Genomic DNA, 13,707 nt, shown 5'->3' with positions numbered 1-13,707 from the left:
CAACACAGGAGATTTTGTGGATGCTTCACATCTAAATGTTAACAGTTCCCAACACTAAACAGATCCCTTTTTAGAAGTTCATGTGCAATTTGTAGCAATGGGTTAAATCACTTTATAAACATATCATTTGACTTCATAATTAGATTGCCAACAGTAAAGATTTAGACAGTTATGTAAAAATGTACTGAATAGAAACTAGGCCGAAATACCTATTTCTTCCAGAAACTAAGCCCTGTTTATTTCCCACCAACGGTCTATATCTATAGGTTTGACCCCATGGTGAAAAATTAGAATCTTAAGCATTGGGAATTTTATTCTCCAAAACTGCAATCTAATTATGCATTATACCAAGCTTGTAAACAAGTTTCAGCTACTTGCCAGTTCACCAAGACATTTAATTAGCTGTTTCTGCTCTCATTGCCCTATTCCCTCTGGAGATACACAGGTAATAAAATAAATGAATTAAACATTCTTTAATATTCACTTGGCAAAATGTGTCATTCAACCTGCAATTAAGTGAATGGTTATATATCAGGCTGGCCAAATTATACATATTTAAAATTTTTCCCCAGATCAATCATGTTTTCACACAATGGATTTATCAGACTACTTAGAATATTCTCCTGTTTACATATTTTGGATCTCTGTAAATCTATGTGGGATTGAGGAGGGAAGGAAGGAAGGAAGGATTTGTTTTTCATATACAAGTTTCACATATTCCATTTCAGACTACCTCCATCCTCCCCACCTCCTTGCTCCACTGCATCTCTGTAATAATTTACATTATCACTAAGGTGTAGAGGACTAAGTTTGTCATTACAAACTGTCCTCAGAATCCTAATGGCTTTGGGCACCCTGGAACCAGAACCACCTTCCTATGAATTCTAAAAATGTTTCTAGATGAATATTGGTCATCTCAAAATAGACTATCAATAGATTTTTTCATGGAACAAACCCATTACTTATATTCTACATATCCACCCAGTGAAAAGTAAAGAACTTTACAGGAATTATAGATTTTTGTTGGTTTACACTATTCAATAGGTAAAGAAGTGAAGGAAGCTGAGAAAATAAGAGTTGCATAGGGAAAAATCTCCATGACATTAAGCAATAACTTTTTCAACATGATTCCTAAAGCACATCCAACAAATGCAAAATGGGCAAATTGGGTTATATCACACACACACACACACACACACACACACACACACACACACACACAAAAATAGGTAAGAGAGGCTATAGATATGTCAATTATCTTCATTAAATCATTCCACATTGTGTACATATCAAAACATACACTATAAATATATAGAATTATGATTTGACAATCTATGCTAATATCAACAACAAAAAAGTAAAAATGTATACAAAGTTGCAAGTCATGGACTAATAGAATAGTGATGAAATGCAAAGCACATTACATTTCAGACTGACAGTACTTAAGTGGAAATTTTGGAAAGGGTTCTACAGTTCTGACACTCCCTTGAAAGAAAAACCAGTGGGATATAAATAGGGTCCTGCTGGGAGGCAAACCATCCTGATTTCTTGAGATGTCTTTGATTAAAGAAATTCACACAATGACAATTGGGTTTTAGATGTTTTAAGACAGTCATAACTCATGCTCATTCAAAAATAATGAGATTCCTAGAAACTGTGTTGATTTTGTAAGCAAAGCAACAGGAATGTTAGAAGTCAAGTTAATAGAGTTGGTTGGGTTTGTGTAAGGTAGGATACAGGAAGAAAAGATATCAATTCACAGAGTTGGGAGAGACTTTAGACAGCACCAAAAATGAGAAACCCCTTGGTCAAAAGGTGAAATAATTTTCTGAAGAAAATAAGAATTGAGCAGCTAAAATGGCCACTAACTTGTCAGGTTGCTAATAAGGCAGATATCACAGACCCTTCAGTATTGAACAAGATGATTTCTTTTCTCCCATTTTCAGAAAAGGAACAGTTTGTGTAAAAAATATATAGGTTCCTGGTCATTATATAGTATACTATATATAATGGTAATATATGTTACATATTTTTGCATGTATGTGTTTGATACATATGGTACACATATATCTCCTGCTGTATAAGTATATGATTATTCCCAATTTATAGAGGACAGCTAATAGTGGACAGAAGGGGGTAAAGGGTTAGTATTATTTCAACTTTTTACCTTATAAACCTGTTTTTTTAAATTGGTTTTTAAAATTTATTGCTTGAGGGCAAAAATAAGATTTGTTTATTTAAAAACTTGTTATTAAATCTGGAAAAAAGATACAAAACTTGACTCCATAAAATATTATTAAACTTGCTAGCTAAAAAAAAACCCACAAGGTTACACATGGGAAATTTTTTTTGAAAAAATAAAAGATAAAATAAAAAACAAATAGGAAGCTGCAGGAAAATATACATCATTATGTTATGGCATTAATTGCAAAGAACCCATTCCAATTATTAAGAAAAAAAAACAGCACAATCAATATAAAAATGGAAAAAGGATATAAACAGCCAATTATGAGAAAATAAATTCTAAATAACCAATAAGCATGAGAAATATACTCGATTCCACTATAATTTCAAAAATGCACATCAAAGGATAATATCATTCATGCATTGTCAGCAAAAAATGTTATAGGTTTGTTGATATCCAGTATTTTTGAGAGTGTGGAGAAACGTGCACTTTTGTACCTTATTAGTGGAAGCATAAAGAGTTTTTGGAAGCAACTCGATAATATTTACTAAATGTGGAATCATGCAAACTCTTTAATCCAGCAATTTTAATATTCACAATTTGCTCTCTACTTCCACTTCACCATGGTTGGTAAAAGGATGTTTATGACATTGTTGCTTTTAATTACAAAGAAGTGGAACACTTCAAAACTCATCAATAAAAGTACAGTGCATCAATCCTGTGGAAGGTTGTGGACCTCTAAAATATTTTATGAATAACTAGAAAAGAGGAACTCAAACTCTTCAAACACAATGTAATGATGAGATTAAAATGCTAATTACCCTGATTTGATAAGTACATATTTTATACATATATTGAAATAGCATACTGTACCCCCTAAATATGTACAATTATAATGTTAACAAAAAATTGTTTAGAAAATATTTAAGGATATGGAGATATTTTATTGTGATTTGTTCAGTATATCTGTATGCATATAAGCATATATCAAATTATCACACTATATCCCATAAATATTCATGATTATAATAATAATGTTTTTTAAATGAATTAGATTTGTATGTTTATGATAAAGTGGAGAAAATATATTATTAAGCAGAAAAGCTAAGGTACAGACAGCTTATGTAACAAATTATTTTAGTGTCAATGAAGAAAAAGAATATGTGTGTATCAATATTGCTATAGAGAAAAGGATATAAAAATTGTATACAAATATATATATGTCACTATGTATTTTTTGTTTTGTTGTATTTTTGCACATGGACAGGACTGTGGTGAGGTATGAAAGGTATGCTTCTTTCAGGCACAAAATTCAAAGGATTGGCAAAATGTTCAGTTATGAAAATAAGCATTTCAATGCAATATTTTTAAAAATCAAAATTAGTGCAAAAAATCAACTTTTTAAATAAAGACAAGCTGTTGAGATGGGTTTATGATATGTAATACTGGACAAAGATGTCTCTATAACCTGGGAAACTAGATATACTATTCTTCTCCAGAATAGATGGCAGGTTTGTTTGCTGTTCAATATAATAAACATAATGTCTCCATCTGGGGCAAATTTCATGGTGGTTTGTTTGAGGTCCATTATAAAATATTTTGGTTTCCTAAGTCTAGGGCTCCTTAGCTATGACTGAGCATGTTTGCAACATCTACCTAGGCTACACTGTGTTGCCTTTGTGGGACTTCGAGAGCAAGAAAACCTGACACAAACATAAAATTCATGCATCCTGTTGTGCAAAATGAGTAATGGAGATCTTTATCTTTAATCAAGGGATTTTGATTATGATCATAAAATTCACACTACCTTGTCAGTTGCTAGTAGAGTAGAAATCACAGACCCTTCACATTCTTAAGAATAAAGATTTTTCCCCCATTTCAGAAACAAAGATAAGTTTTGGTAAAGATTTATAATTCCAAGAGAAGTAAAAGCTTGTATTAACCAAAAATTGGAATGCAAAAATGAAAATACCTAGGTATAAACAGCTAGAAAGGAATAGCGGTTGGAAATGAAAGAGCCCTATGTGCCATGCAAATGATTTGAATTTTGACCCATAGACTTCACACTCTCCAGCCAGGACTGTATTCTTTATTTCTGTGAGAAAGAAAATTATTGTATATATTTTATGCATAAGAAAAATGAAGTGTTGGGACTGGGGTTGGGGCTCAGTGGTAGAGTGCTTGCCTAGCACATGCAAGGCACTGGGTTCGATCCTCAGCACCACATAAAAAAATAATTGAATACATAAAATAAAGATATTGTGTCCAACTACAACTGAAAAAATATTTTTTTAAAAAAAGAAAAATGAAGTGTAGGAAAGTAAATTAATTTGTACAAATAAATGGCAGAACTCAGATTGTGACTCAAACTATGCCTCCAGATCCCAAGTATGCTTTTGAAGATGTATTTAACTTTTGTCATTTAAATAGGTATGTTGACTTTTAATTTTAATTATTTTCTCCTTTTATTGACCATTCTTTTAGTGTAGCTTCTTCCTTTGTTTATTTTCACTTTTTTTTTCATTTCATATCCATTGAATATTTTGCTGAGAATGCTCTGTAGTGCAGGTTTTTTAATTGTGAATTCTTTTGACTTGTGTTTATCATGGAAGGTTTTTTATTTCACCTTAAAACCTGAAGTTTAATTTTGCTAGGTATAGTATTCTTGGTTGGCATCCATTTTCTTTCAGAGCTTGGTGTATATTATTCCAAGACCTTCTAGCTTTGAAGGTCTGGGTTGAGAAAGCGGCTGAGACCTGAATTAGTTTCTCACTAAACATAATGACATTTTCTCTAGCAGCCTTTACAATTCTATCCTTATTCCTTATCATGCTAAGTGAAGTAAGCCAATTCCAAAACACCAAAGGTCAAATGTTCTCTCTGATAAGTAGATGCTGATCCAAAATGGGTATGGGGGAGGCATGGGAAAAAATGGAGGAACTTTGGGCAAAGGGGAGAGAGGGTAGGGAAGGAGCATGGGGGCAGGAAAGATAGTAGAATGAGATGGACATCATTACCCTAGGTACATGTAGGACTGCACATATGGTGTGACCCTACATCATGTACAACCATAGAAATGTAAAGTTGTGCTGAAATTGTGTACAATGAATCAAAATGCATTCTGCTGTCATATATACCTAATTAAAATAAATTAACTTATTTTAAAAAATTCTATCCTTATTCTGTATGTTAGACATTTTCATAATAATGTGCGTTGGTGTGGGTCTGTTGTAATTTTATACATTTGGGGTCCTATAAACCTCCTGTATTTGATTTTCCTTTTCATTCTTTAGGTTTGGGAAATTTTCTTATATTATCTCATTGAAAAGATTGTGCATTCCTTTGGTTTATATCTTGGTGCCTTCATCTATCCCAATAAATTTTAAATTTGGTCTTTTCATGTTGTCTCATATTTCTTGGAAGCTCTGTTCATAATCTCTTAACATCTTCTCTCCATGGTCAACTTTATTTTCAAGATTATATATTTTTTCTTCATTGCCTGAAACTCTGTCTTCCAAGTGGTCTAGTCTGTTGGTGATGCTTTCCATTGAATTTTTAATTTGGTATAATGATTCCTTCATTTTGAGGATTTCTGTTTGGTTTCTTTTCAGAATCCCTATCACTTTATTAAAGTGATCTTTCACCTCCTGAATTTTATCTCTGATTTCACTCCTTATATCATCCTTTACTTCTCAGATCAGTTTAACTATGTTTAACTATGCACATTCTCCCTCTCTGACATTTCCTCCACTGTGGTATCAATGGATTCTATTATTGGAGCATCTTGGTTTGTTTGGGGTGATTTGGTCCAACCTCAAAAAAAAAAAAAAAGACTGGCTGTTTTCTCTGGTTTGTGGATGTTAATACACAATAATGGGGGGGTGTTAGGGAAGAATAGAAGTACTTTGGATTAGACAAGAGGAATGAAGGGAAGTGGGGGATAGGAATAGTAAAGATAATAAAATAAATCAGACATTACTATCCAATATGCATATATGATGACACAATCAATGTAGTTCTAAATTATGTATAACCAGAAGAATGAGAAGGTATACTCCATATATGTATAATATGTCAAAATACTTTCTACTGTCATGTACAACCAGTTAGAACAAATAAAGAGTACATAAAATAAACAGGTATATTGAGGTCTGATGGCCAGTACAGACTATGGATATCTCACATCACATTGAATATTTACTTCTATATTTACCCTAAATATCTAGTTCTTTTTAGCCATATTACCTTTCAAATATATTATTGTCACAGTTTTTTATCTCTTCCAAATGTATTACTTTGTCATTGAAGAGTGTATAATACCCATAGTTTTATTCTTGTTCACATCAACCCACACTCTCTAAATCTATTTATATAACTTTACTGGCCTTCCTAGTGTGAGAAAATTTCTAATTGGATATCAGTGGAGAATTTAATGAGCTTCCCTTTATTCTCTCTTTCAGTCCATTAATGAAGACTTAAAATAAAATTTGCTTTCTTTTTGTGCAATCATCTGTTACAAATTAATGTTCTCAGAATGCTGAGGATATCTATTTTTATTAAGAAATGTAAATAGAATATATTAATTACACATGTCTGTAAAAAGTTACTGACCTAATACATATTATTTCATACATTTTTATTAATAAATATATCTATATAATCTGAGTTTCCTAACAGAATGCATATGTGAAAGTTAGAAATATTTTCCAATTCAATCCATTCACTTGTCAACAGATTATGATTTAAATCAATATTTGTTATTTTTCCTGCAATAAGAAGTTTCCAAGATAGAGAAAAACATGATTTAATAAGAAAATGGAGAGGGAGAATTAGATGGAGACACTCAAGTTTTCACAATGGAATATATCAATTCAACTACTTTTTAAATACATAACTCTATTCTCATTGGAATTAATGGTTGGGACCATAGACCATTAAGTTTATTGTGGAAATTATACTATTCAATGTTGGCAGATATTAACTCTTTTTCTAACAGCTTTATTGAGATAAAGCTCAAATGTCATAAACTTACTCCTTTAAAGTGTACAATTCAATAGATTTTCAGTATATTCACAGAATTGGGCAGCCATCACAACAAAATATTTCAAAGCATTTTTATCACCCCAGAAAGAAATCCTATGTCTTTTAACTATTACCTCCCAAACTCCACATGCCCTTCTGCCTCAGGCAACCACCAACTACTTCCTGACTCTATCAATTTACATTCTCTAGTCATTTTGTATAAATAGAATCACATAATATGTGTTATTTGTAAAAGATTTCTTTTTTTAATATAATGTCTTCAAGTTTCATCCATGTTGTATGTATGTTAATACTTCACTATTTTTATGGTGGAATATTCAAACCAATATAATATTCTATTGTACAATGTGCCACTTTTTGTTTTACCATTTATTGGATGATAGGCACTTTGATTTTTTATTATGAATAATGATGCTATGAACATTCATGTGTAATTTTTTACATAAATATTTCATTTCTCTTGAGTGTATACCTAAAAGTAGAACATCTTGGTTAAATGGAAAATTTTTGAGGAACTGACAGATTGTTTTCCAAAGTGGTTTTACCATTTTACATTTCCATCAGCAGTGTGTAAGAATTCTGATTTTTCTATTATCAACATTGCTATTATATGACTTTTTTGGTTATACGCATGCTGGTGGATATGAAAATGCATCAAGTTGTGACTTCGAGAATCAGTGGTATAGGTTAGTGACAAAATGTGTATTTAGCATGCACAAGGCCCTTGCTTCAATCTTCAGAATCAAAACAGTAAATAAATTGTGGCTTTGATTTCCAATTCTCATGATGTTGAGCTTCTTTTCATATGCTTCATGGCCATTTGTATAATTTTTTGGAGAAATGTCTATTTAGATCTTTTGTGCATTTTTTAAATTGATTTGTCTTTTTATTGTAGAGTTGTAAATATTCTTTTTTAAACATTGCACAAAGATGTTCATTGCTACCATATATATATATATATATATATATATATATATATATATATATATATATATATATATTAGCAGAAAGAAAGAAAATAAGCATCCAGAAGGCTTCTGAAATGGCCCCAAATTGCACTGGCGAAGTGAATTATGGTACATCTTTATAAAACCATATGGATCAGCTGTGGTTTTTTTTGCTTTAAAAACTCTTTTTTTTCTTTTTATATTATTATTAGTTGTTCAAAACATTACATATCTCTTGACATATCATATTTCATATATTTGATTCAAGTGGGTTATGAAATCCCAATACCACTATTTTTTTCTCTTCCTCCTTTGTTCAGGTTTTTGAGAAAGGGAGACACAATTGTGCCTACATAATTGATCCTTGGACAATCAGAACATTTCATTCCTTCAACCACAATTATAGACATGTGGCTCAAGTAAAGCTAAGCTTCATTTTGAGTCCCACTAAAAGCTAATCCCTGGACTTGGTGAGAGCTATAAATAAAGAGAAAATCTTTCCCTTTGAATTTGAACCATAGAGGATAAAGACCTAGAGTTTTTGCCTGCAATCTTTTCACCAAAAGGACTGTTGAAATGTAGCCATTATAGAAGACAATAGTGTGAAGGGATAGGGAAGAATGAGCCTGATAATAAAACTTGAACCACTGGATCTTTTCATGATGCCAGTCCTCTGGAATTCTCAATTCAATGTGCCATTTAATAGTTTAATTTTTACACTTAACCCACTTCAAGTTGGGTTTTTATCTTTCATAGCAAAAAGTGTCCATTTTTTTTAAAAAAAAGTCATGTGGCTTTTTTTATGTTGAAAAAATGTATATTTAGATTTACCAGCTAGACTCAGTTTACAATTTCCCAATTTTGTTGGCTATATCCAAAGCATCATAAGCAGGAGCCAGTTAAACATATGCCTTCCTTTCTCCATCAAGCCTGATTAGGATATTGATCTTGGCTACATCAGTTTCATAGAATTTCTGTACAGCCTGTTTGATCTGGGGTTTGCTGGGCTTGACATCAGCAATGAACACAAGTGTGTTGTCTTCTATCTAATCCATGGCCGACTCAGTGGTCAGAAGGAGCTTGATGATGGCATAATGGCATAGAGGGCAAGCTTGTTTCCCCTGGGGGGGTAATCTTCTGAGGATATTGGGGTGCCTCCATAGCCACAATATCTTGAGCTACCAGAAGGTAGGTGACAACATGCAGATATTCCTCCTTTTGTAGTTGTGGGTGCCTTTCAACACTGCCTTCTTGGCCTTCAAAGCCTTTGCTTTGGCTTTAGTTTGAGGAAGGGCAGGAGCTTCATTGTTTGCTTTTGATGCCACCTTGGTGAAAAGCCCGAGTGGTTTTTTAAATAAAGAGAAGAAAAGAGTTTCTTCCTATCTATCTTCCCTTAAAAGATAGCAGTGGAAAATGTCAAGGGGCTCATATGTCTCTTAATGAAGAGAATGCAAACAGGAGCTGCATTTGTTCAGAATAATCATGACCCAAGGTCCTTGTACAAAAGCAGACTAATGGTCCTTCAAATTCAACAGTGAAATTTTAGTTTTACTTCCAGGTTGTATTTGTATACCTGGCAGAGTATCTAGTACATAATACACTCTTTAAAAGATAATGGACAGTTAGATTAATAGAAAAAGTGTTTCCTCTGCTAAAACTCTTGACACAAAGGTTTTAACCCCATTCAGTTTTGACCAGGACCATAGCCCTATGCATGGCCCTAGCATATTTAGCCTCAAGCTGTCCTTTTGAGAATTCTTCATGCTCTATGGTTATATGGGTCAGTTATTGCCACATAACAAACAACAATACTTATGTGTCTGTCACTTGGCTGAGCTTGGATGTCCTAGACTGATTTCTAATAGGCTACCCTGCTTCAAACTGTGGGCCCAAGCAAGTCTGCCTTTTTATGGACTAGGCTCTGTTCTGGTCAGTATGTCTCACTATCCATTTCAGGCTGATAAGGTAGCAACTATCTAAGGAAAACTCCTCTCATGGTGACAGCAGAGAGATGAAAGCACATGCCAACCATCTCCTAATACCTCATTAGCCAAATAAGTCACATTGCTGAGCCCAACACTAGTAGAATAGGGAAATATATTCCTCTATTTGTGATGGGGGAAAGTGTGAATGTTATTAACAGTACTCTACAGCAGTGTTGTAGAATCTTTTTAACCTCAAGATATTTATAGTTCTTTCTCTTGAAAAGCCAAATCAAACTTTTTATTCCTCAAAGTTAAATTATTTATTTCTTCATTCATTCATTTATTAGAAAACAACTTACTGACTACCTATTGAAGCCTGGTATATAGTGAGAAGGGTATAGGAGGAAAATGGTAAGGCTGGAGAGACTTTTCAGAAATAAATCTTCAACTATATCTGGAGGTTGACTGTTGTCTTCAACCTGCCTTTGCTCAAGGACAGCTCCAACTCATCCAGTACTATCCTCCCATGGACAATGAATCAATATCCTGATGACCCTCAATAAAGAATACAGGAGAAATAGGGGGAAACATAGGTGAGGTCACAACATTCTTTATTTCTCCATCATTATATATTGCCTTATTCCACTGTTGATAAAGCATTGCCTAAATTCCCAAGCTAGGCCTTCATTGTGCTCAGTTGTGCTGCTAACATAAACCTGTGTGGTTCCTTTGTGTTCCATAATAAAGAAAGGCTTCCACGAATCTGCCCTCTTTCAAGGGGAAACTGAAAGAGCATATGCACAGTCTTGGATGATTTCCGGTTGTTGACAATCTGAGCAGGGAGCAACTCTGGCTGCCACCAGGAGAGGTCAACCTTTAAAGATGCAGTAGCCTGTACTCTCAGATTTTAGCCAATGATCACATCCACTGGAATGCAGAAGTTTTTCTCTTCTACATAGGAACTTGTATTAGTTAGGGTTCTCCAAAAAAAATAGAACTGGTAGGATGTACACACATGTTTATGTGGAAAGAATATGTGGATGGGGGAAGTGAGTTAGGGAGAGAGAGACTAATTTATTATAAGGTATAAGGGATATTGGCTCACATTGGCTCATGTGATTAAGAAAGCTGACAAGTTCCAAGATCTTCATGATTATTTATGTAGATGGAAGACCCAGGAGATCTGATAGTGTAGTTTCATCCCAAAGACTGGCAGATTTGAGGCCCAAGAAGAGCCAGTATTTCAAGTCAATTCTAAAGGCAGGAAAAAAAACTGATGTCCCATTTAAAAGCAGTCAGGCAGGGGAATTCTCCCTTGCCAAACGCATGGGCATTCTTTTGTTCTAGTCAGGCCTTCAACTGATTGGATGAGACCCACTCAAGTTAGGGAGAACAATCTGCTTTACTTAGTCTACCATTTTAAATGTTGATCTCATCTTAAAAACATACTTACATAAACACCCAGAATAAAATTTGACCAAATATCTAAGTACCCTGAAGCCAAATGAAGCTGGCTCACAGAAGGAACTATATAGAAATCTTCCCACAGATCTCTCCTTTGCCAATAAAAAAAGACTAGTGGCTCCAAAGGATATGCCATTGGTGGGTCAATTTTATTTTATATAAACTCGTGGGAGACAATTGTTCAAATTTTAGGGACTAAGAATCAATTATTAAATGTAGCCTCTATTAAAAATTAAATTACATAAATTAAAAATTAAATGAAGTATTTTTAAAACAAAGGTAATATTAGAAATTTATATTTATTTCACTGTTATGATTATGCTCTTGAGATTAATTTCATCATTGCATCTGTGTAGGGAAATATCAAATGATATGCTACTGCATATATCTCTTCCCAATTTTGCATTCAATGATTCTACCTTTGTAGCTTAAAACCTGCCGTGGTGGGAGTATTTACACCAGGGGAGTCAACAGATGCTGCAAATTATACCTTATTAGAACCTATTTTTCGATGTTCACAAGAACATTACTAATGATATCCTTTATCTACTTTATTTAATAAAGGTGCATTTACATTTTGAAAATCTTAAATCCTTTGAAAATATTTTTTAAATTAACTGATAAATAACAACACAAAAATTGTACATATTCATGAGATAATGCAATGTTTTGATACTATTAACCTTGTTTTTATCTTCAGAGCTACCCTATGGGATAGGCACTACTGTTAGATCCATTTTGTGGTCCTGAAGCACAAAGAAGTTAAAGTGACTTAACCTAACTCACACAAGCTAAGTAGATAGGCAGATTGGTTTTGGGCTCCATATTCTCAATCAGTATGCATGTAGTCTTCCTTTTCTGAAAATATAGTACACCAATGAGATTATTCTAATCTTCATCCATACTTAGAACTTGTGCTGTTTCTCTTGTCTCTGGGATCCTTAATATGCTCACTGATCTCATCCTAGGCCCACTAGTAGTTAGCCTGAATCTATAAGAGTCCAAGACCTAAATCCAGTGGCAGCCCCCTGGTTTCTCACATGTGGTGGGATCCCTCTCCTGTCTTCTTTTTCCCGTTCTCATCTTTTCCCTCACCCCATGATGCCTATCTAGTTTGCTAACACTACTACTTCCAGTTACTTTCACTTACTAGCATTGTGGTCCTGCATAAATATTTTTAAACTGTCCAAGTCTTATTTTCTTCATTCATAAACTGGGGCTCACAATGGAGTAACATAAGTGTAAAAAATTTATTCTGTAACAAACACATGTGAGTTAAATTTGAATGTGTTCCCACTCACCTTCACACATTCTTCCCCTTATAGCTTGTGCTGCAGTAATCTATCGCCATGACTTTATCCTACCTAGTATACTCTCTTGAGTCATCAGAAAAGTGATGGAAACCTACTTCTAGGCAGGTTTTCTTGGAGAGTAATCATTCATACTAAGATGCAAGATGCTGAATGGGCCTGCCTAATCAATAGCAAGCCTTGTCTCCAGCTGGAATTCAATCCATTTTGACTGCTTCAGTGGGACTCCTGGGGCTTAGATAGTATCGAAAAGCAATTACTGATTTTCACTTATTTTAGCTCTGCAAGTTCCTTGCTGGCCCACTCCATTATCCCCACCTCTCCAAGTCCCTTATGCTGCAAGTCAACCTCTTCCTTCCTCTTAGTGACAAAACCTGAGTGTCTTTCCAAACTGCAATGTCCTTTTTTCTCATGATGGATTTTTACCTTTAACTCAGAGGCCTCTACCCCATTAGCCACAAACATAACTACTTCCTTCATGTCTGCTCAATTCAAACTTGTTAACCCCCCAAAATAGATAAATCTTCTAACAATTGGAATTTACCAACAGAATCAGCTTCATCAAAAGAACTGAACTCAAGCTCTTCATTCCTCAACAGTAGGGGTTGGCGAACTCTTTCAGGAAAAGCAGATAGTAAAAATTTTAAGTTCCTGAGGCCAAATGATCTCTTTGGTAACTACTCCATTCTGCTATTGTAGTTCAAAGCAGACACAGACAAAATTAAATAAATGGGCATGACTGGCTTTCAATGAACTGTATTTACAGATGCACAATTTTTAATTGCATATATTTATCAGATACCATAAATATTCTTTGTTTTCCTTTCAGCATT

General features: G+C 33.8%; 1 pseudogene; it reads right to left on the bottom strand.

The window, feature by feature from the left end:
* Positions 1-9,020: 9,020 nt before the first annotated feature.
* LOC101956988 (large ribosomal subunit protein uL23 pseudogene) lies at positions 9,021-13,354 on the bottom strand (annotated as a pseudogene).
* Positions 13,355-13,707: the final 353 nt, after the last annotated feature.

This window comes from Ictidomys tridecemlineatus, chromosome X (assembly GCF_052094955.1).
Source record: "Ictidomys tridecemlineatus isolate mIctTri1 chromosome X, mIctTri1.hap1, whole genome shotgun sequence".
Classification (NCBI taxonomy): domain Eukaryota; kingdom Metazoa; phylum Chordata; class Mammalia; order Rodentia; family Sciuridae; genus Ictidomys; species Ictidomys tridecemlineatus.
Note: the sequence above shows the minus strand (reverse complement) of the source record. Positions and strands in the feature narration are given on the sequence as shown.